Below are 25,266 nucleotides of genomic sequence, written 5' to 3' on the forward strand. Positions count from 1 at the left end.
CCATTAGCCATCCTTTCTGCACGCTGGGAAAAGCTAATGTAATTGTCAACTATTTCTACTGTATACTTAAGCTGTCAAGGATCCTGGAAGGCTTCAGTTATTCTCTTTGAAGATATCAAAGGAAGGGGTGGGCTATTTTGTGTATTTAAAACAGAAATAGAGAAAAAATATGCCACATAATGTAAGCTAAAAGATTTCTTTTTAACCTAAAGTGACACTCAAATGCAGTAATGCTGGGCAGGTTTCTGACTGGTAAAGTTTCTGGGTTTTGGAGTAGTTTTTGTTGTTGTTGTTGTTTTGGGGTTTTTGTTTTGCTTTGGTTTTTTTACTTGTTATTTTAAGAAAAAGTCCTAAAGTGCAGGCTATCAGCACACCATTAAACCTGTCTTGTCTCCAGGAGCCATGCCAGGGATTTCTTGTTTCCATTCCCTTCAGGTTCCTGAGGCAGTTCAATCTCACCTGTGTGCCGTTGTGTGCGGTGGACAGGCGAGTGTAGCATGACTGAAGTCGGGCTTGCTGTGCTCTTCTTGTATGGATATTAGGCAAAATTGTGGTGCATATTTTTTTATAGCTTGTCAGCGTGAAGTTTCTGGTGGCTTAGTGGACAGCAAATGTGAAAAACATTATGTGGATCTGCAAAATTATTGGTATTTCTTCCTGCTGTTAACAGGGATGACAGCTGAAAGCCTAGTCTACTACATTTAGCAGGAAAAAAGCAAAGAGGGGCTCCTGGGTGAGTAGTCCAAAGTGGTTTGCGTCTGAACTGCAATGTCTGGCCTCCAAGTGACCACTGCTACAGGTAGTGTTTTGCAGACAAGAGTACTTTTTTTCTCCATAGAAAAGGCAGCTATATTGGAAAGGCAGTGAAGCTCATTGGTGCAAAATACTTAATTTTAACTTTGGTTTAAAGAGAAAGTAGGTAAGCAAATCCATGTAGCATGGATTTTTGCAAATCCATGTAGGATGGGTTTTGTCTACCCTGAAAAGGAAAAACATGCTCTCTTCTGCAAATCTTAATGTCCCAGACATCCTTGGTGGTGGTTAAAAATCCACCAACTGTCATTACACATTTCAGCATATTCCTTTTATTCAGCAATAATGAATGCAAAGCTGTCTTGTCCTTTGAAAATACTTTGAGCTGTTCAGATAACACATTGCAGAGTCGTTGGACACAAATCACATAACCCTACTGTGCTCTGTTTGAAAGGAAAGTGCAACTTTTAATTCATTATTGGCTAACTAATTTTCTGGTATGCTTTTCATACAGTTTTGAGTGACAGTCGCACACCTTCAGTACATAATTTCTTTAATTGCAGTGTTGAAAACTTGACTTTCTCTTTAAAGATTTAATTTTTCATCCTGATTGTAAAATAATTAGTAGTTTACTGCTTACTCTTTTGTCCTGAAAACGGAAACACATTTTGCATACTTCTCCAGACATAACGTTGTCACTGTGTGATGATTTTTCTCTGAAACATGAAAAACTGTAGAAAAGGAGATCCATCTGTTGGGAAAGTTTTGCTCTGTGTGTGATATAATGTAATGAGTAATCATAAATGTAAAACAGTTGATGTGACAATTTCCTATATAATGATTATGCAGTAGTTAGTAGCCACAGTATACTATATTACTCCTGTTATGTATTTTGGAGGTGGATGCTATGGATTCATAGTATGGTTTAACTTGTATAAGTATTATCAGTCCATCTGAGGGATATTCTTTCCCCAGGCTGAGAATTACAAATTTACAGTGTTGATTTTTTGAATTTTATGAGCCACTACAGAGTGGAAAATATTTAAGGATAGCAGTGTATGTGCTTCTGTATGTTACTGAGTGTTAAAATAAGCAATCAGTTGATTGTTAAATAAACTAATATATATATATATATACAATGCATTATATTTATGCAAAGAATAGTTGAAAAAATCAGGTGAAATATTTCACTTTTATTGTAGTAATAGGCACCATTGCTATGTTATCTATGCATAGTTTAGGAGAGAAGAATATGCTGTCAATGATTCTGTAATATTTTCTTCATTGTAGTGGCTATGGAATTGAATAAGAATTCACTGGTATGTATAGTAATGAATCTTTAAAACTATAATTTCTAATCAGTATTGGACAGTGCAAATGAACAGGTGTCCTTTAAAAATGGACTTTTGTACACTTTGAGTAAAGAATTACCTAAAAAAGCATAAAGTAGTTGTACATTCAAAATGTATTAAATTCCATTTTTCCTTTGCTATATTTTGTAAAATGTTTTCATTGTAAACAGTATGCCTCTCACACATGTCAAATCAAAGCTCTTTATTTTAGAAATATATACCTAATGTAATTGGAAGCTTACTGCACTCTCATGCAATGTATATATTGTGACTTCAAAAAGTCTGTACTGAACTTTGCTCAAACTACTAGTATGTGGATTTCTTTAAATTTATTTTTAATTAATGATATGAAGGATAAGATCCTTTCTAAATGTACTTTACAATTCACAATAAAGTTTCAGAAGTTCTTTTGTACAATGTTGAGGCTTTGTGTTGAATTTTCTTGTTCAAATCCTTTTAAACAGGTATCTTGACTAAGTTCCACATTCCTCAAATATGTGTAAATTTGTGTTGAACATCATCACGATTTAAATCAGGTGTGCCCTGTTACAAAGTACTGTAATTCCATTTACTTCAGAGTAAATTAAGCTACTCCACTGCGCACAGTGTCTCCTGGCACTTCTGTAATTTCTACTGGAGATTCAGTGTGGGTTCAACAATGTGTTGGACTTCAAGGGCGAGATAAAATATATCTCAGTTTGTATATCAGCCCAATCCAGGAGACAATACAGAATAAATTGGAATAAATAGTGAGAAAAACAGAGAAAAACATGCATATTTTAGAATATCCAAAAATCTGTTTTATAGCTCCCAATGAAAACAAAAGGAAATATGGCAATGCTGGAGAAAGATGCAGTAGTCTAGTACACAGTTAAATCTATTGCAAGCTTTCAGTTTTATTCTGAAATTCCATGTCTTTTGTTTTTATTGTTATTATTGGATGATTCGGTAGTAATTGAGGTAAAAATATTGGTAGCATCCATGGGAAATTTGCCTGAGTAAAGAGGTAATTAGGCCCTGTGAAGCTTGGAATAACAATTTATTTTTCATGTCTGAATTTCATCTGGAAAAAAGAGTGACAATTGTTTTGCTCGGATATAGAAGTTTCTACTTACCTATATGTTTAGCATTGACTAAAAAAGGTTAAGCAAGAGGATGGTATAATTTTGATTTTGAGTACAATACAGTCTTATTCCCCATGAAATGGACTACTACTTAACTGTTTACTTAATCAAAAGAGGATTTGGCTTCTAATTTTATAGATGAAATCTTAAAAAGCATTTAACATCGTGACTGTGAAAATTATTAGTGGAACAGTTTTAGGTCATTTTTTTACATGTTTGACAACTCCATACGGTATACCTGTATTATCACGAGATAGTAATTTTTCAAGATGGTTTCACTGGCACTGCGCATCCGCATATCTGAAGACATATATAGCTTGATAGTTTCCATTCAGAAATCCCAATATAGCTCCTTAACAATGGTTAACTGGAGTTTTGCAGATTAAAAATGTAATTCTGATGTCAAGTAAATCTGATTTGAGAATGAGCTAGAAATGTCTTTCAAATTCCCCTATTTAACTTGTCTGTTTAAATAGGTAAAACTTTAAAAAATTATTTCCCACTGCAAAGCTTCAACTAAGGTCCAAGGCAAAATTAGACCTAATTATCTTAATGGCAGATAATACTCAGCTGAATACTTACAAAATGCGTTAACTTTAATGGCGCTATTCGTACAGAAAATCAGATCTTTCTTTTTGAGTTACTCCTTCTTTAAAGGCTGAAGAACAGTTTTGAATTGTCTTTGAAAAGAACCTGAAATTCAGGCTCTAAAGAGAGCCCTCAGATCTCTGCAGAGAGATAGTTTCACCATACTCAACTATTTTTTAACCGTCTGTAATAACATTTATCTCATTAAAGATCTGCTATGGGGCTAACTCAACACTCAGTTATGGTGAAGCTGATACTCCAAATGAAAACCATTTTCACTTTTAATTCTTGAAATGGGAATGGATGTTCAAGTATTCGCGTCTGAGGAAACACTGATGACCAAAAGGAGGTAGGATCCTGCACTTTTCTTGCAAATATAGTCAGAGACCCAAAATAGCACACCAACATTACTCACAAGAGAATAATCAAAGCACTCACTGTCATCAGGATTGCAAGTCGGCACGCTGCCTGTTGACAGGTTTGATGATAGTCATCACCTGCTTGGCTTGCTGTACTTGGGACACATAATGTCTCTTGATGTACGGTTTTGTGTCTTTTCACTAAGGTTCACATCATTGCCTTTTCCATTATGAATCTTTTTATTGCAGTACTACTGCCAAAGTTATTAGACTAATCTGCAACCTGATTGGGTAACCCAGGCCCATATTAGCTAGCAGCTAAATCTGAGAGGAGCCTGTTAGTCTCAGTATTGTACAGTGCACTTTTAAGTGCTCCTTGGTGTGCTGGGGGTTGTATGTTCCATGCTGGATGGATGGATTCCTCATGTGCAGAATCTGACTTTACCTGAAATTGAGGGCTCCTGTGTTCATTTTTAGATAATTCAATGTTAGTGACAGAAAAATGATCCCTGGTATCTATAAGCAGAAGTACCATCCTAAGTTTTATTTAATAAAGCCTTATAATACTGCAATAACTTGGTAAAATGGTGGTAAAAGTAAAGAGGTTGTTGAATTAGGATATGGTAATTTCCCTAAGTAGGACAGACTTCCTGTACGGGGATTTTTTAAGGGCCATGCATGAGACTGATGAGCGCCAGTTTCTAGGCTATTTGGTCATACTGAATATGATACATCAACATGCCTTTTATTTTTAGCTTAGTAAAAGCCAGATTATGGCCAAAATAAACTAAAATCTCATAATTGATAGCCATCATCAAAGGAAAAAAAAACCCAGTTTATTATGGACTTAGAAGGACAATTTAATTAGATTTAAACATAGGTAAATTCAAAAACAATGCCCTACAGAAAGAGCTCTAAATTAAATCTTATTTTGATCTTCTGAATGTTCCATTTTTTTTGCAGGCTTTTGTATATCAAGTGATACCATCAATCCATGAAGTTAGATATTAAAAGGCGTTTAACAGTCTGACTCAGTTATTTCTATATGCATGAATTAATTTCAACTTTATTTTCTTAATAGAATAAATTATTTTGCTGATGAAGTCTCAGGAAGTGCTCTAGCATCTTTGCAGCTTTCTTGAAGACAGAAAAAAATTCTGAACAGCCAGCATTTAAACATCTGATAAGAACCTCCTTCATAAGAAAAGGAGTAAAATGATTTTGTCTTTGAAAAAGGCTTCCCTTATATTTTTGATGGGGAGCAGATTTGTTGTAGGAAACTTGTTCGATTTCATTTTTGCATATTCACTCCCGATTTAATACAAAATGTTTTCTTGTTTGCAACATGAAGCAGGATCCTGTCACTGCACTGCAAAGGGAAAACACATAGTGGGCTTGGCATTCCCTGACAATATGCTTTCATTAAAACTTTAAAATGTAAATGTATGAAGAAATGCATGTCATATCCCATCACAGAGCTTCACAGGTCTTGCGTTCATTGCCACTACTGTGAGGCAGAGTTGCTCTTCTTTTTTTAGCTTGTTTGCCTTGTAAATGTAACTATATACAGCAAGTTATATTTGGGAGTGAATGTTTTGCGAACCTCAGCTAATCAATAGGAGTCAGCTCCAGCTCCATTAGACCATTAGCAGTTTAAATTAGTAACCAGTGGTTATCAGATCTTTAACCTTGCAATTTTTCTCCCCTGCCAGGTTCTTTCTCAAAGTTCTTTGTAACACTCTTTTCAGGTCACTACTCAATGTCTTATCAAAAGTAGTGGGTGGATTAGAATTCAGATAGAAGGGAAATGTTAAACGGAAATTGCTCAAGTATTGCTTTGACTATGGCCAGAAAGATGTTAATTAAAAGCAGTGGAAAACATAATCCTTTTCTGAATCCAAATGGCTATGACAGTTCCTACAGTTGGGAGGTACAGGGCATTCTTTAACCAGCTACAAAGCTATTTAGATGGATCAGAAAGTAGAGGGTAGAAAGATTATACAAGTGAATCCAATTCCAGAAATGTCACATCATCTATCCTTTTGCCTTTAGTGTTTTATTTTAATGTTAAATACTTGAAACATAATCTATCATTTGGAACATATGTTAATTGCAAAATAATGTAAGAGCCCATTTTGCTGTCAGAAATATTACTTTTTCAGTCTGACATTACACAGCAATATGCTTGACAATAGCATTGTGGGTGGTTTGGAACATATTTTCCTTCTCCAGCTTCTTCAAAGTGGCTTTTCCAAGGGCTTATTCAGAGATCACAGAAACAAACTTCATTTCATGCCAGAAGGCCATCCATTCCTTGGTTAGAGGGGGTAACCACAAAGCCAACTTGTAGAACCAAGGCAAATTTTCCTTTGCAGACAGTACCCTACATGGGAGAGAGAGGTGGAAGGAGCTGCAGTCGTGTGTGCTTCAATGACAGAACTTTGAGACATCATTTTACAACCAGTACACTTGGTATTTATCTCCAGGTGTACTTTTAAGTCAATTTTTTCTGCCATTGATGTGCTTCTTTTTATAGAAGTCTCTGTCAGGATACTCATGTCTCTGTGGTGACATACCTGCATACCACAGGGGTACAGTATAAAGCTTCAACAGTGTTAAGTCTCCGTGCTTCTTTGTGGTTTTATGCTTTATTTTTAAAAGTATTTCAACATGGCTTTTTTGTGGGTTTTAGTTATGGGTTTTTTTGGGGATTTTTTGTGTTCTCTTATGCTGGCCCAGTCTCTCCAGACTTGCAAAATTATTTATATTTTTAAAAATTTTCTAATTAGTATTCTTTCTTAAATAATTTCTTTTGATGATGTAGTTCTTTATCAGGATGACAGAGTATTACCTTGGAGGCAAATGTTGACATCACATAGAGTTATACCTTTAAAAACTGAAGCAGTGTATTACTGTCCTGATCCTAATGCTTTTATAGGTACCACTGTAAACATCTTTGCTATAGACCATTAAAAGAAACTAGGTAGTCTGTCTTTCTAAGTGTGACGGGAATGTCAAGCTACAGTGAAAATAAGTGGGAAATCAGCATAATTTAAGAAAAAAACTAATCCACTGTCGTATCCAAAAATGGCTGGTGCCAAAAGCAAATATTTCACTTAAGTAAAGGCTTCCTTAAGCAGGACTATTTCAATAATTTTAAGAAAAAAAGAGATAAAATAAAGATCTATAATTATCAATAAAGATATGAATTTCACTAAGAAAAATAATTTCAGAAACAAACTCTTCTAAGCATTTTCTCTAAAGAACTAGTGACACAAAAATTCTGTGTAAGAGAAATTGTTCCAGAAAAATAAATGCTGTCTTTTAGTATTGTCAGTTGCCTGCAATTATGTTAGATTAAATTCATTTGACTGAATGATCTAATCACCTAGACACCCATTATAGTTAGTGGAGAGAAACAAACAATTTGGGGGCATTGATTGATCTCATTTCATCCTGAAGTAAGTGGTCAAAATCAGTCCCATGAATTTAACTCTAAATGTTAGTAGCTCATGTGTAAACATGAACCCTTTAGAGATTTAAAGCTAGGTGATGTCTGTTTTTTCAGACATCATATTTATTTGAGTGTTCTGTCTAAGTATTTCCAGCCCCTCTGACAAGGCTGTGAATTCAATATGTAGAGTAAAAGTCATTACTTGCAGTGCTCTTCATTTAGAATAGTTCAAGGAATAGAATAAATGGAGTGGAATGTTCTCAGTGATAGAAGGCTGAAGCCTGTATAGTCATTGTCATTGTAGTACCTTAACAAAAAACATAATTGATTATCCTAGCATTTTAGATATTCTTTAATAGTAATGTAAAGTAATATATGTGCTTTTATACATTTGACTACTAATGATGATTGATTTATATGTTGGTCATGATCTCCTATGAAACAGATGAAGGAGTTAGAACATTTCTAAGAGCAAGAGCTCTATTTTGACCTGTATTTTAGTTTAAAAAAAAAGAGCATTAAAATTAAATTTCATGCTGGAGAGTGGCTCTTTTACCTTTGCTGCATGCAAACATTGTCTTACAGCCACCTGTGTCTGTCTCGTGTCTAGATTGGCATTTTTCTAATGGCTAGCCCAGAAAACTCAAACCTGAATGACAGGCATGAATTCTTCTTTTCTTATGCATCATCACCAATTAGACATGAGTCAGACTAAATTGCTCAATCAGGTTTATGTGTTTTTCTGGTTCTCTGAGGGATTTGCACTTCTCTAATGGTTTCGTCACAGATTTAATTTGTTTACTTTTCCTGGATGGGAGGGGATTTACTTCATTATTAAACCCTAGATCTTGTGATATTACTGAAATATGTTTTTCAATTGCCTTCCAAACTGCACCTTACTGAAACATTACTCCAAATGCTATGGATTTTTATCTGTGAACCTCAGTGGCAGCATCATCCTGTCCAAGCTCCATCTCCATAACACCTTGAGGCACTTAACATCATAGGTCTAGGGCTGGGTGTCAAGGATGCTGGGGACTGGGATACCTTAGTTGCTCTGATGCTCTCAGTTTTATATGTTTGAATCCAGTGCTTCCATTCATTTTGTCTCCAGGGTAAAGAAGATTTTAGCTTTCAATGACAGCAGCAGTGACAATAACAATTAAAAAAAAAAAAAAAAAAAAAGAAACGGTGAAGGGAAAAACAATTTCAACTATAAATTCTAAAAGAAAGATCAACAAGCCTATGTAATTTCAAAGGTCTATAGATTTTCAATAAATGCCCTAGATAATATTTATTTCACAGCAGGATATGATCAACAGCCTGGAATTTATAGAAGACTCTGAGCTCTCAATCCATTCTATTTTTTTCCAGCTGTTCTGCCTTTGGAAGCAGTGGAGCAGTCTGGAAAAGACTGCAGCAGATGAAACCAGAGACTTCTTTAGAAACAGCAACGAGCAAAATATGTCAGCATTTCTTTTCTCTACTGACAATTTGCAATAGGTGATCTTTCTCAAAAGTCTGTTGCACAGTACTAAAAAGACATACAAAAGCTTAGCGTGCCCATGGGGCTTGGGAACCAGATCATTTCTCTCAGTGAGTTCACGTCCATAAGTTCAGGACTATATTCTGGATGGTAGCTTTGTCGGTATAATAAAGTCTCATAAAAGAGAAATATATAAAACTAGATCCATTACCATGGAAATAGTAAAAGGTCATTTCCATGGAAACCACGGGAAGCTCTCATGCTATGATTTTGAGGAAGCCTGTCTTTGAAGATGCAATGCATTTATACAATGAACCTTGTTTTAAATTAAATTAAATCTATGTATATAAAGTGATAGACATTTTGAAAATTCTAACTTGGTACGGACATTTGTTGGAAAAGGAATGAATATCAAATCCAGATATGTGCTCATTTTGGCTATGGGGAAGCTGTTTGGTATCTTTTTTTGTGCCTAGTGCCGTAAATAGCCGAGATTTCTTACTGAGAACAGTAACCTTTTCAGATTCAGGACTATCAGTTCTCTTTTCTATGGTTTCCCTTCCTGACTAAGATGGATGCCAGAACTTCAGCCTCAGGAGAATGTTTTCCAGTAGATATGCATGTATTTGTAATTTGAGAGGTCATTCAGGCATGATGATGAGAAAATTTCAAGGATATAACTTTATGATGAAATTCTCTAAAATCAGTACAAAGAGTGGAGTTCTGTAAAAATGTCTCTGAAATCATGTGCAAGCTAATTAATCCTAATTTTTGTTCCTTAGCATCTATCACCATAATTGCTTCTTTTTTCTTTAGACAGTCCCATATGTTCTTTTTAGAGACTTTTAAAAAATATTTCATAAGAACTATGTAGACAATTAGCCTATAAATGTTGCAAAAAAATTTTACCTGAATAAATAATTCTCCAGTATTTTTTCATAGTGAGATAATGTACTGTTTCTATAATGCAAGAATGGAAAGGTAAATGGATAAAAGAACACTAAGGTATTTAAAGGTGCTCTTCATGATACTCAAATACACACACCCTACCATCATTGCATATTTCCAAGCAAATATAAAGTTGACTTGCAAAATCTTTGAAAGTTTCCTAAACTAGCTTAAAAAAGTAGATCAACTTCAGGATCCTTGTGCACTGGAGGGCAAGAATCCCTACTTAAAGTAATTTACATAAAATTATAATGGATGTTGGAGCCAGACTACTTTCTTTTTCTCTTATCTCATTAGAACCACTGAAGCAAAAGTCAGGGCATCTACTTTTACATACCTGGTTTAGATTTGAAACAGCAGTAAGCTTTCAGACATCCAACTCCCCAGGGCTGCCTATGAAGTCAATGGGCAGAGTTAGTGATAGCTAAGGTTAGGCAGACTCTGCACTACAGGTCTTGCCCACAGAAATATTTAGGAGTCTATGCCCCATTAAGTCATTGGAATGCAGTCACTTAAATGTCTTTCCTAGCCTGACTAAGCAAGCACTTGATTACAGAGGAAGCCCAGTGCTGCAGCCACCTGAATCACCCTTTATTTTAGGTTATAGCAGTAGCTGTAGAGCTGTGGCTGCACTTTTCTAGATAAGGTTCTGGATACTGTCCATGCATTCTTTTCTGTCAGGATTTCAAAATGCTAACCAAACATTAAAACTTTTACTTTTCTATGTTTGAGTGAGTTAAGGATCAAAATATGTTAAAACCAGCATTTCTAAGTTTCCACTAATTCAAAGGATTATCAGTAGTCACATTGAATGAGCTTGGGCCTGGCTTCAGTCTCAGAGTCTGGGAGTCTAGGACAAGGAGTTCTTGCTAAAAATAGTATCTGCTTGCATCTGCATTAACTGAAAATCAATTCAAGTTGTTTATCAGAAGTTTTTTTCAAGTGGGAAGGAAGAAGTGATATACTGATTTGATGCAGAGGTCACTGTGTGTAAGGTTTTCCTAATTTGACATCCTGACTCTCAGGGTGCAGGTAAACTGAAAGAGATACATGAAAACATTATGAGTGTTCTGCATTGTTTGCCTTTTCAAGGGGACAGCCTTGGTTGGAGTCATCATGCACTTCATCACGAAAAGATGCACTTCAGACTTTGAAACTGGAGATTTTTTAATTGTCAAATACTCTAAATGCATGGAAGATTTAAGGTGTTTTTTTTCCATCATTGTATGCACATGTGTAATTCTTTTCACCTGGAAAAGCAAATACTTGAACTCATTCAATATTTAATTTATTTTAGTTTAGTTCAGTGATGCTCTCTACAATATCTCATTTTTTTGGCCGGTCCCACATGGGCCTGATGGAGAAGTACAGATGCTTAGCTATGACTACCATGATGGATCTGCTGAGTGAAATTTGTATAAGAATTTTTCAAAAAGTTCTATTTATATCCCATCTTTATTAATTTGTCCTAGTTTCATACATGATACAGAATGTATCAAATGCTTTATTTTTTTTCAGATGTCAATATTTTTTTTCAGGTGTCAATACTGTCCTATGGCATTTATCAGAAAGTGCTCTGTTAACAGATTTGCAGGAAATCAAATAGAAATATTTAAAAATATTGATTATGGCAAATAAAAATAGGTCTAACTTGTGTGTGTCCTATCTCTCCTTAAGTTTTGCTTCTCCAGTCTTCCCCACTAGGAAGCTATGTTCAAAATTATAATTTTTTTTGTCAGGAAAGTTCTGAACTACACTCAACAGAAAGTAAACCTATAGCTATTTATTTATTTATTTTATTTAATAATCTACAGTTGCCAAGAAACAGTAGTCATCTAGCAAGTACTTGTTACATTTGGCCAGATCCAGAGAAAAGACAGGGAAATACTCAGAGAAGTTTCAATGGCTTTGGAAGAAACTAATTTCATTTGTATCAGCTAGAAATATCAGAGAGTTGGTTCATGTCATGATTTATATGAATCAAGCCTATGGCAAATACTGCAGTTCAAGAATCCCATTGCAGAGGTGGTGGAAAGAAAAAAAAGCCTTGAAGTCAATTGGAGTGGAGGAGATAGGAAGAGACACAATAATGAGACAAATAATGATTTCTATATGGTTTCCTTTGTGCCTTCTATAACCTAGTTTTTAAATATGTAGATGACTTCCTTATTTTGTCTAAATTATTTTTATTTCTAAATCAAAATTTTGCTACTTTTAACCTTTCTGCTCCCTCCATCTCTTTTTTTTTCCCTAGCGTGTTTTTAGAAATCTATATTTAGTACAGTGAGCCAGCAGTGGTCAGTTGTCCCAAGTAACCCCTGACTTCTACCATTTGTAAAGGCAGTACTTTAAACAGCAATTTTCCATGTCTTTCAGACATTAAAATAAGGAATGAAGCAGGACCAGACACATTTGGTCTGACCTTATAGGCCTGATCCAGATCTATTTGCAGATTTTCTCAGTGACACTGATACCCTGATACACTTTTCACTTTTAGTATTTAGAAGTATTAAATCTACTCCTTTGTTTATTAATTTTTAAAGGATATCATTAATAAATGCATAAAAGTGGGTCTGCATTTCTAAATGAATAATTTTCTTCAAAGGCATTAGACTATCATTACAACTGATAGTGTTTAATTGACATTTTTAAGATTAAAAGAAGAAAATATAGTTTTGAATTATTAAAATGGGTCAAATGATAATTTGATGGTTTGAGCTCAAGAACAAGAATTATAAGACTATTTCTTTGTATATTTTTTGCTCTTGATTATTTCAAAGTGGGAAATTGGAAAATATAAGTTTGATTTCTTTAGAGGATATTTATCTGCTAAAAAGGGCAAGCAAAAGGTTATCCTGCGATGACATTTTTGAGTATTATAAGAAAAGAGGGATGATAAGGATTGTAGAAAGAGATGCAAGGAGTGAAGAAGCTTTCTTATAAAAAAAAAGGCAGCAAAAGTGAAATTATCTATCATTTCAGATTTTCAGGAGAATATATGCTAAAATGTCATAGAAAAAATATTCAGTTTAATTATTATTTGTCAATAGAAGAGACACTCATTATTTTTACTATCTGATTTAATGTTTTGATTACAGACAATGTTTATATCAACAATAACTTCAAAAGTGTACTGTCACAGCCAGCTCCCATGTGCCTTGCTCTCTGCATTTGCAGAACATTTTACAGCACTGACGCCAACTCTACAGACAGTGCCTTTTAGCAAATTAAAGAAAGTTGTATATGTGTTTCAAGATCAAATCCCCAATTGAGAAGTAACTCAGGAAACCAGAGACAGAATTTTGATTATGTTAGATGGTAAACAAAACTGTAGGAAGATGCAGCCAGTAGAGATTTTCAAACAAAAAGCTCTCCTCAGTCTGTATTGTATCAAACGAATGTCAAGAGTGCTATAAATCAATTGGAGATCAGAGAAAATTGTCCTTGAAACACAAAAGTTTCTAAAAATTTTTGGAGTGGAAAGCAAAATTAGAACCAAAAGGAAAAAAGTGATAGTCGTTCCAAGAGAGACAAAATCTAGTCTCACTCTAATATAATGTGTCATTTTTTCAATGGTAATAATAAATATACATGGGGTACATCACTCTGTTAACAGCTGTGGTAATTTAAATGTTATTCACAAAAAGCCAAAGAATCTCAACCAATTCCCTCCAACTCAAAATGTGGCACTGGTGTCCTTAGGGGTGTGCTGGGTACAGGAGAAGGGCAGAAGCAGGAGCAATCAACAGAAAAGAGGCATCCGTTCATCCTGGGCTGGTGAAAAGCCCACGGCAGTGACACAGATTCCAGCTGCCTCATAAGTGCTGGGCAGGGGGCTGAGGTCAAGAAGAGGGGATCAAGAACTTGTTTCTCATCACCTCCTATATCCTCCAAAGGCTCAGGGAGAGATTAAAGCCAAGTGGATTGCTTATAAGTTACTGACATTGGAGAAACCAACATTTATCTTTACCTGACCTCCTGTACTGCCCAAAGGCCTGACTCAAGCATAAACATGTATAGAGGGTAAAAATCTACCAGCAGTTCAGAGTTGCCCTTTAGTGGACAATTAGAGCAGTACAGTTCTTGCTTGTTTGTGATATTAACCACAAATTGTCAGTGCTAAAGGAAGTGATACTAAGTATAAGATGATAATATAATCAATAATAATGCAAGATTTAAGGCTCACTTTTTCCATCAGTGAAAAATCTGCTGAGTTAATAAACTGTACTAGGGTAAATTTTGCTTTTTTTGTCCTTTCACATTCTTATGATGCACAATGAATTGTTACAGGATTCTGAGGCTAAAATCCTACCAAAGATGCTTTCAGTTCTTCTATGAGTCACTGGCCTTGTTGTGCATGAACTACATAGCAAAGGATTACTATATGCAATGTTTTGTATAGTTTAATTACTTCTTTAATATTTAGTAAATAGAATAAAAACCACTAAGAAGTTTGTTTTGTGGGGTATTACCTAATCTTGGTATTTTTATTTATTTTCACTTTGAGGATTTTTTTATTTTATTTTTTTTATTTTTAGTGTTTTTATTCTTTACATTCTTGTAAGAAACCATTTATTTGCAGGGTTTTACAGTTATGGAATAACTGACAAAGTGACTAAGCACAAAGGAAATTAGTAATCCCTATTTTACTTTTTTCTTATATGCCCTTATGTATAATAACATTGTATAGAACATGCTTTTAAAATCTATGTGTGGGTGTGTGAATGCATATAATTTAAGTGAGATAATGTGTTTGGTGTGCCTTACATTTTATCTGTTCAGGGAAGTAATTTGCCTACCTTTTTTCAGGAAAGTGTTACTTTATTTTGTTTGATCTGCTCCCGTAAAATTCTAGCTCATATCAATGATTTTGCAGTTTTTGTTTTGTAGGCATTGTCTCAGTCTCAGTCTTCTAAATACTGAAGACTTTAAACCCCTTTTTTGTTGTTTTTATTTTGAAGATATCTTATTCCCATAGATAATAATAGAGATATAATAGCGATTTTGTGTATTATTGTTGTGGGAGCTGGCATAGTGGTGTAACACATTTATCTAGATCATCCAAATGGCATTCAGATTCTTCCCAGAGTGTGTTGGATCCATGTCCAATTCCAATTACACAATGCAATCAGATAGTTATTACTAACTGTACTGGAATCACCAACCTTTTCGAGTGCTGAGCTGATAAGCATCAAAGAGCTAAAATATCTTTTAAAATAAGCATTAGAATTACTATGTTTGGGATATTTTACGTCTTTCTTGATATTTATTTTAATTTCCATCACCCCAAGTTGCACACAAGATATTTTAGAGAGTTAAGATTGTTGGTAATTTTGATCAGAAAAAAATTACTGTGAAAAGCCTGTAAATTCATGTAACTCTTCTTAAGGACTTTGCTGTCAGTGCCAGTAGAAAGTCAAAGATGGCTTTTCTAATTGCCAGCTCGGTGAATACAGTATCTGAAAATCCGTGTTTCTGACTTTTACATTTATCTTACTAATAAAAATTCTGCAGTTCAGATAAATAATTTTGCTGATGGTGCTTAAGATAAAACAGAAATTCAACTGACTTTTAACTGAGGACTAATTCTGTAATGGTAAAAACTTGATATTTATTGTTAAAGGAGACTTGCCTGACTCTTAGAATAGCTGGGCAGATAAGTCCTTATGAGGGGGAAGGACAAAAATTGGTCCAGCAATGACTTTGCTGAGTTTATTTTTAAATATATGTAAAATACCTGACCTTAAGCCTGCTGAAAAGATCTGCTCTAATTTCAGTAGGCTTTGAATGTTGGGCTGATTAAAGATTACAAAGCACTTACTTCTCAATTCTTGTAAGTACATTTATGAGAATTTCTAAGGTTCTGCATGTACAATATGTACCATTATAATACCCTGCTGAGACAAGACACTTTGAATCTGTCCTCTATCATACTTATTCTGACTCTGCAGATGTGAGGTCTAGTTACAAGACCTGGTCTTGCCTTTTTCAACTTTAGAAACATATTCATTGTATTTTCAACTTAATGTATTTCAATGACAGTATTCTGTAAGAAAATACATTTTGAAATCTAAATTGCCTAAAAAATGCACAAGTTCTTTTTGTGCCCTTAACCTGAGAATCTGTGAATTGAGTGTACAAGGAAGGTATGAAAGGCAAAAAGTCCTTATAAATAAACCTTTATGCTTCAAAAATAGTTTGATGGAATCAAACACTTCTTTGAAACAAAGCTCAAATAATGCATTTGATACAATGATTTTTAATGATGGAGTCCATGGGTGTCTTGAGACATCCCATTTCCCGTTTCTTGGCAGTTTATACCAACTGATACTGTGTAAGTCAAATCCATCAGAGGACACCTTTCTGCAAATTTCTATGCTCTGCTGTTGCAGAGCTCCCTAAGGGCTCTGGAGACACAGAAGGAGAGATGTTTATTACGAGCTTCATTTATTGAAGAAAACAGCTCTCACATTTAGGGGGAGGATCGCAGAGACACGGTGAAACTCGGAGAAATCCCTCAGCTCTAGATTTTAAATCTCCCAAGCTTGCTTGTTCTTTTATTTGTCTGTCATTGTTCACAGAACAGCATGAGCACTGTTTGCCTCCTGAGCCACAGCTGCCGGTGGGGGATAAGTGAGAGGCCCATTGCAGCAGAGGGGAGGGAAGGATGTTTACACTGACCCAGCCTGCCTGAAGTTTATGCAGGAGGAACTGCAATTAAGGAGGTACAAAAATGTTAAAAGGGTGGATTTTTTTGTCTGACGGGGAACTTTCTTAACCTCTGTCTCTGTCTTTCTGCCTTGCAGAGTCAGAGATTTTCCACCTCTCTCTAGCTCCACTGGATTTTCTTTAGCTGAAGTTGAGCTCATCAGCTGGCTGGCCCTGGGGAATTTGGTGAAGTGTTAAAACAGGCCAGATCTGTGGCCCAGTGGGCAGCTGGTGAAATTTCTGCTCAGCATAGGCAGTGCAGGCTCATTGCATCTTGGTTGCAGTCATACTCTACTTCAGCAGTGTCCCCTTAGAGGTGTTTCTTTATTAGTAGTCAAGCTATTCTGAAAATGCCAAAAAAAAAGAGAGTTCTTCTGTAGCTTCACTTCCTTCAATACTGATGGCCAATGCATATTTTGAAGTAATTGTCAGCATGCAGGCTTTGGATCATGTGCTTCAGTTTCTTGGGAGTAGCACACCTTTGAATGGACATCCCAGGAGGCTGGGTGGCACAAACTGTGTCAGTCTTCTGAAAGGTATAATTCACCTTTACTTAGTCACTCAGCAACTTCAGTGGACTCTTATCATCCCTCCTGGACACACAGCAGCATAAATACACAGCAATCACTTTACTCCTCAGCTATACTCTGATTACTGCCCTGGGTGTGCAAAGAAGAGGGAAAGCCCTGCATGTAATCTCACAGATACTTCAGCTGCAGCTTGGCCTTTTGTTTGTTTGGATTACCAAACATTATGTGTAGAATAGATCGGTACTTTTTTCTCTCATATGCTAATTTATGTAAGTGTGTGAAGTTCTACACAGAGATCAGCTCATAGACAGGAACCATGTTCAGGGTGGGGATCATCTCAACCAAGTCTTGTTTTCTGCAACTGAAATATTACACATGAGCTCTGTATATAGTTGTAAAGAAACAGTGTCAAAAGTAATTTGTCATTTTTAACAGTACCAGATGACCTACGATTCCTTATTTTGCTCCACCAACTACGCATATTAATGCTGTGGCAGACTAATATTCCTTGCAGGATCTGATTAGTTGAATTTAATATATTTGATCAGAGAAGGAACTGGTTCACTCTAACACATGTATGTCATGGAGTGTCTCTCAGGGAATGTTAATTGCTTTTACACAAAAAAAGTTTAAAGGTTGGGTTCTTTGTTTTTAAAAAGCTGTCTGTTATCTAGAGCAGCTGTGTTATCTGGAAATGTTTTTCTTTATAGCATGCATGATGTTTAAAACTATGCTACTAAAACCAGTGTTTTTATAAACAAGCAGAACCTTTTCTTCAAGAAAAAAATCACTTGTTTGTCTCTCTGTGTTTATTTTTTTTTCAAGAATATTTGTCTCTTTCATACCTATATCTTTTATTTGCCTATGGTTTTTCTCTGCCAGTCTAATCTGTCTAACCTATTTTAGGCTTTTACAGCAGGCTTATCACTTCAGTATCTAGGCATTAAATGCTTCGATGCATTTCTGAAGGCTTTCATTTTACTTAAATGCCTTTGAACACACTTCGAAAGTGTTATTAATTAGAATCAGCAGCCCAGTACAACTTCAGGTACTAATTAGGTATTGCCCTTCCATAAATTCTTTGTAACTTTCCTACGATCAGAACATTTGAGCTAACTCTAATTTCAAGATGGAGAAAATCATTGTATGTGTTTTTGTCAATCTTTGCTGCATACATATTTGATATGACATGGTTAGATCAGCTTATTTGTAGAATGCAACCATAAATCTTAATAGATAAAGTTATTTTGGCAATTATGATCATTAAATTCAAAGGCAATTTAATGACGACAGTGAACTTTAAAAGCAGTTGTCCAATGACAGTTTAATTCTAACATTTTGTTTTCTTTCATGTTTGGTATGGTTTAAAGGGTTTTATTTGTTTGTTGCTTTTTATGTCTACTACTTCATAGCAATAACTTGCCTAGAGTATTTTAAACAACATTTCCTTCTTCAAAACAGTGTAACTGTGCTTATACAAGTCCTGTAATTTTCAAGCTGAAAACTCAATAATAGGATGGCAAATAAAATGCCCAACCTTTTATGTGAGTATGACAAATTGTTTAATGCATCTAGCATTATATCAGCATTTCTAGCGGAAAGCCCAGTGAGCACAAATTTAAATATCTCATAAAGTGTCTTGATGTTTATTGAAAGCTGGGAACTCTGGGAACTCTGGGGACACATCCTGCCTCCAGAGGTTCGGTGTCTGGGTTGGTGCTAGCTATCTACCAGATGTAATCACACTTTGCTGGCCTTTTCACACAATAAAGAATGGATAGTGTTTTCTCCTGGTAGTGCTTCAGATATAAAAAAAAGTCATATATGAGGAACTTAAGTTACATACATAAATTCTTTCCTTGGCCTTTTTTTTTTTTTTTTTTTTTTTTTTTTTTTTATTGTGATTGAAGTACTTGCAGGACACTTCAAGAGACCATGTGCAGTTAAGAAAATAAATGGATCTAATGCTATAAACTCAGTGGGGAAAAATATAATACATGCTAAATGTGAGCTAGTTTAAGTCTGATTCCCCACTAATGGGTTTGAAGAATAACTCCTCTGTCTTTTGTGCTGTAAATTTTGAAGTGCATTTTTTAACTTTGAAATTGTTATGATGAGAATGAAAATTGGTTGTTAGATAGAGTAAATATGTGGTTATTTATGAGATGAGGCTAAGAGAGATTTGTTTAACTCAAAAAATAATCTTTAATTTGTACCACATTTATCTTTACACCCGAATTCTATTTCTACATTGCACATTTATTTTCTAGTATGAGTGCTCAATATTGTTTCCTCCAAATAATTTTATGAAAAACATGAGCCTCCTTGCTACATTTGGAAAACACTCAATTTCTTATGATCCATTTTTATGACCTGTTCTTTCAAATAGGCTCTATACTTCATGTACCTCTTAAAGTCAGACAAATGCAAATATATTCTGTGATTAAAATTTGCAGTTAGTATAGTTTAGCCTCTTGACACAAGTTTAAAATAACAAGTTTTTCAAATGATTTTACTTTCTATTACTTAAGCATCTGAAAAGAGAAGTCCATATACATGAATCAACATTACAGTAAGGGATATGCCCAGTGTTTAAACTGAAGCAAAAGAATTCTTCCTAACCATAGCACTAAACGGTCTTGAAAATTGTAGGATATTCTTCCCACTATGTTTACTACAAAGAAATCAAGGAAGGAGCTCAGAAGACATTTAAACCTTGCTTAGATTTTAGCTAGAAATGCAGCACCAGCATTTGTCAGGAATGGACATGCAGTGTTTGCAGAGGCTATATCAAATGACATCAATTGTAAAACCATATGTAAAATTGCATCTACATAATACCTGGAATTAATTTATGGATCACTAAGGAAAGTGGCAGTGCACTTGATGAGCACAACTCCAGAGCAACATGCCAGTTCCAAAGATGACTGAAAGGTTCATCTCAGCAGGCTGATTTCTGTACCTGGAAATAAAAGTATCATAGACTGGTAGCACAGTGATTTATGAAATATAATGGGAATCGAATCTCAGATCTCAGAAATCTCCACATAACCTCTGCACATCTACAGCTATCCCTGAAGTCATGATGCTGAATCCTAAAGAGCTGGGAAAGAAAGCATGCTTTTGTCAGAAGTAGAGCCTTTGCTATTCTTCAGGAAGGGCGCTTTTGTTCAGTTTAGTGCAGTGAGTTACAGCTCAGCAGAACTTTTTGTACTTTGTTTTTGGCTGACATTGGACTGCAGCTGTGATACAGATACCTTTTCAATGGACCTTTGAGGAACAAAATGAAAGGTTGAGACAGGGCAAATATTTTTATGAGGTCCTCGGGGGAAGTTGGATCCCTGGAGAAAAGGAGTGATGATCAAAAATTCACATAGTAATCTGACATTCACTGTTCGCCTGAAAGCTAAACTTTAAACTAAAAGACACACAGGTCACAGTTAGTACATGCAGTGTCATGACCACAGCATCTCTTCTTTCCTCATTACTTCCAGTAGAGCGTCCCATGTACACAGCAATCTGTAGATCCCTAGAGAGTCAGATTGCTGTGAAATAGCCACTCTTCTCTTAAATGATATTGGAATGAGTTCTTCTGCCATTAGACCACCAACTCTGCACTGTCATTCATACACAGAGCCTTATATGAAGGAGTGATCTGGAAGCCTGAGCTGGGTATGTACCAGCCACAGTAGAACACACTTTGCATGTTTCCAGTCATGTCATTTGCCCCTGGAGCATCTTTTACTTCTTCTGATGCTCATAATTTACACTAATGCCCAAAGGTGAGCTATTTGTGTCAATGTGTACACTTAATGTATTTTTTAATCTATATATACATTTCTGATAAAATTAAATTTTGTAGCTACACTGTAAGGATGAATGGAAATTAGCTATGTGAAAAGAAAATACTACATAAACTGTCATCTTAAAAATACCTGACACACTTTCAGAAGAATACAGTTGTATGTATATTTTAAACATGTGAAAACTCTTTACTGAAAAGTGGTGTTGGCTGATGACAGGAATGCAATACAGTCTGGGACTAATGAGTTCTCTAGGGGTGAAAATTATCTATGTAATTGGGAAGAAAGTTTTCTTTCTTAAACCTGATTGCTTTATTTATTCAGTTTAGTAGAGCAAGTCTTTATTATCTGAATTGCATGTAAGTTGTTTGCTCTGCCCTTTTTTATTCCACATAGATTTATCTTGCATTTGTTTGGGATTTTTTACACCAGAAAATACTTTTTCTAAAGAAAAAAAAAAGAAAAAGAAGTGTAATTAATCTGCTTCACCATAGTTGAACAGTTCTTGAGTTGAACTGTTCAGATTGAAAAAATAAACCTTCCTTCATTTAAGAAAACCATTTCAATTTTTAAAATGTATACTGTGAAAAATAGTTTTACAGCTCAGTCCAAATTTATCTAAGCTTTGCAAGGTTGCTTTCCCTCAAGGGTGGATGAAATTCCTTATATTTAATGGCAACTAAGTTAAAAATATATGTGTGTTCAATGCTTCATGTTTTGTCCAGAGCATGTGAATGGCACCAGTCTTTTCTCCTGATCTTTTCAGGGATGCATCAGTGAGAAGGATGGCAGGTCTAAGCATCCCATCCAGAACACAAGTTGTTAGCCTCTCCATTCTGACTGCTTTGCTCCTGGGCATTACTGTCCTTGTAAACAGATGTTTGGAAAATTTGAGATTAACTAAATTATTTCCTTTCTTCTCTGTGTAATAAATACCAAAGATTCTGGATAACAGGATGTTTTCTCTGTAGGCATTGCTGACCACTGGTGTAATAAGGTTCTTGATTACTTATGAAAAATGGAACTTTCATCCTCTTTGGTTTTAGGTGGTTTTTTCCCCTTCTTTCTTTAAAACTAGTTTAAAATACAGGTTTTGGGTTTTGATGACAGGAAAAACATTAGTTTTTCAAACGATTCTCACTAGAACTCTGCAACTTTCTGATGTCAATCAGTTTAAAAAGTCCTAGCCAGTTCTATCTTGTACAACTTATAAAAGAAAACAGCTCATAGCATCATTCCTACTGTCATGCCTGCATCTAGCCAACTCATTAGCCCACCCCATAACTCATTAGCATGAAGAATTTAGTGGCTTGAGCTCTTGATGAAAAGCAGTAGCTGTTCAACTCCTGCTGTCGCTCTCAGACATTCTCCAGAAAATGTAGTACCTCTTAGTTGGCATCACCCTGAAAATGTATCTTGGATGGATTTTTATTTTCAAAGTGATAGTTTCTTGTAGTCTGCTCTTTCCTGGATCCAGTTCAGTATGGAGGAAGGTAATTTATCATTCTTTAGACTGATTTAATAAGATGACATAGGTTGGCTCTGGTGAATTAAAAAATGCTGCAATATGACCTGCCAATATTGCAATATCTGCCAATACTAGCACCTGGAAGTGATGCCCTTGCAGTGATCTTATGCCTAGTAAATTAGAGTTTCTAGAACTCTCCAAAGGACACTCATCTTCCAGTCTTCTCCCCAGAAGCCTAACCCTCCAAAGTCAGTACAGAAACAATGGCTGGTTCCAAAACAGTGGACCCAGTGGTGACATGCCGTTGCAGCGTGATAGATGACAGGTTGCAACTACTGTTCTGGACTGTCACTGTAAGATACGCCCTTCTTAAGGGGGAAAGATTGACTTTTAAAATGCTCAGGTTCTCTCTGTCCCTATGCAGCCCAGAAAGGAGGGAACATGATTACAACAAAGATGACTTTTTAAAATCTGAAAGAGAAGAGCATAGAGGCTGTTCTGTGACTACTAGTGGCTATGAAAGATCTAAAAGATCCTTCTCCACACATTTTTTTCTTCTAACAGGAATTAGAAATGGTTGCTTGCTGTGCTTTTCCTTATACGGCAGCAAAACCACCACGTGTTTTTTGGCATGTATCAAATGTGAAGCTGGCTCAGGAACAACTTGTAAAAGGGAGAAAAGTAAGACTTAGCTCCAATAAGTGCCTTAACATTCTTTTACATTCACTTGGCATGAGGAGGATGGTATTTCAACTTGACATTGACATGAACATTTCAATAGCTGGACACAGCTCGCTGATAAAACCCATTGTCTGAGTAGGAAACAAAGCTCTCATAAACAGCAGCCTCTTTATAGCAATTATAGTAAAAATTAACCTTTCAAAAGTTAAGTTTCTGTTTGAGGGCCCAGAACAAGGAGTGAAAACAAGGATTAATTTCCCAGCAACAATCTAAGTTCTTGTTTTTTCAAAAGAAAATCAAACACAGACAGGATTTTATGAACAGTATTTAGGTGCATGTGAAAATATATCTTTTAATTTTCCTATTTAGGGTCTGCTTCCAGATACAAACACAAATTATGAGTCTTATATGTGGAAACAAACTTTGCCTGAACTTTGGAAAATTCAAAACAAAATAAAGAAATAACCCATACAAAAAATAGCGGTATTTAGAAAATGACAAGCTTAGTTTTTTAGCAATAGATTTTGACAAGATCTGGCTGCCTCATTATGCTTAGTATTTTTGGCACACCATTTGAATATAGTACTCTTTCTGAGCACACTGCGCAAGAACATAGCTTTGATATGCTTTAGAATGCCTGTTCCATGGTTCTCTGTGTATTCATTAGCTTCCATTGTATGTTTTTTCAAAATGTACATGCAATTCTTTTCATCTGTCTCTCCTTCTTCCTGTTCTTTGTTTCCTTTCCTTTGCTTATAAGCATTTTATATCAGATTTCTGAATCTGTTTTACTATATTAGAACAGTGCCAAAAAGTGATATCATCTGGAAGTTAAGCAGAGACATTATGTATGTATTGAAATTATTCCCAAGTCATATATCCCATATAAATTATGCGGGGGGAATAAAATGGGGGAATAAAATTTCTGTCATGGCTTGTAACTAATGTGCAAAAGACTTGCTTTGTCAGACAGTCAGTGATATGCACCGTAAGAAACCATCATATTTAGGTTAGGAGTTTGCAGTCCTTTCAGTGGTTTTTGGTGTTGGTTTGGGTTTTTTTTTTCATTTGAAGGTTTATTATCAGTTTTCTGTACATTCATCCAGTTATTTCCGTTTCAGTAGTCTTATCTCTGGATGTATGATCTTAAACCACTTATTAATCTGAAGATTAATTTGTTTTAAAGAGAATTTTTATCTCCTGATTAGCATAAGAAAACCCAATTTCTTGCTGCTTTAGGTGAATGGAAATTCTTTTGGTTTGTATGTGATGGCAAACTAGGATTTCTGCCAGTTCTCTTGACTGTATTAGAGAAATTCCAGACAGCTAGAAAATAGTAGTGGCTTAATGCATGTTTAGTATTGTAAGTCTCCTCTTGATGGTGCATTAATAGATGTCATCAGAAGTATCGTATAAAAATGTTGGTGTCAGCAGTGCTATGCCTAATGGCAGTCTCCTTGTGAACAGGTTACAAAGAGAGGTGAAAAGGGATAGATTATTGGTTTAGATCCTTGTCCCTCATTTAGAGGAAAAGAGGGGTGAAACTGTCACTTTAAATAATAGTTTTCTACTTCAGGAGATGGTTTGTTGATTATTCTCGCTTCTTGTAATGCCAAAGTTGATTTTTGTGTACTGGAGACACTAAATGTAATGCAGAAGCCTGATACATATTCATAATTTTGCTCTAAGGCTAAAGTGCTTTCCTTGTAAATTCATCTAGCTACAGATATTGTAAGTACCAAAAGCAATTACTTCACCCCATCAGATTGCTATAAAAGAGAATACCATTAAAATCCTTGTTCTGTATTTATTGTTCTAACAGTGAACAAGAAGAACATTCTGCTGAGACACCAGTGCAAGAACCAAAATTAGCATGCTTTTATGCAATTATATTTGACAAAGCTGGACACCTTTTTTTTTTTTTTTAATGTGTAATGTAGTAAATTTATGTACCTATCGAAAACAATTCATAAATCTCTCCAGTGCTAAATTATAGTAAAGTGGGAAGACTA

General features: G+C 35.3%; 1 protein-coding gene across 11 annotated transcripts in view; it reads left to right on the forward strand.

Annotated features, from left to right (window-relative positions):
- Window positions 1-25,266, forward strand: part of PCDH9 (protocadherin 9) — a 670,991-nt gene that overhangs the window by 28,387 nt on the left and 617,338 nt on the right. For 2 of the 11 annotated variants that reach the window (XR_012058678.1, XR_012058679.1), the window contains exon 2: window positions 1-25,266. This exon is cut by the window's left edge and continues 26,467 nt beyond it; it is cut by the window's right edge. The exons of 8 other annotated variants lie outside the window; for them this stretch is intronic. The gene's annotated coding sequence lies outside the window, so the exon portion shown is untranslated. One more of the 11 variants, XR_012058685.1, reaches the window with a different exon arrangement.

This window comes from Taeniopygia guttata, chromosome 1, assembly GCF_048771995.1.
Source record: "Taeniopygia guttata chromosome 1, bTaeGut7.mat, whole genome shotgun sequence".
Taxonomy (NCBI): domain Eukaryota; kingdom Metazoa; phylum Chordata; class Aves; order Passeriformes; family Estrildidae; genus Taeniopygia; species Taeniopygia guttata.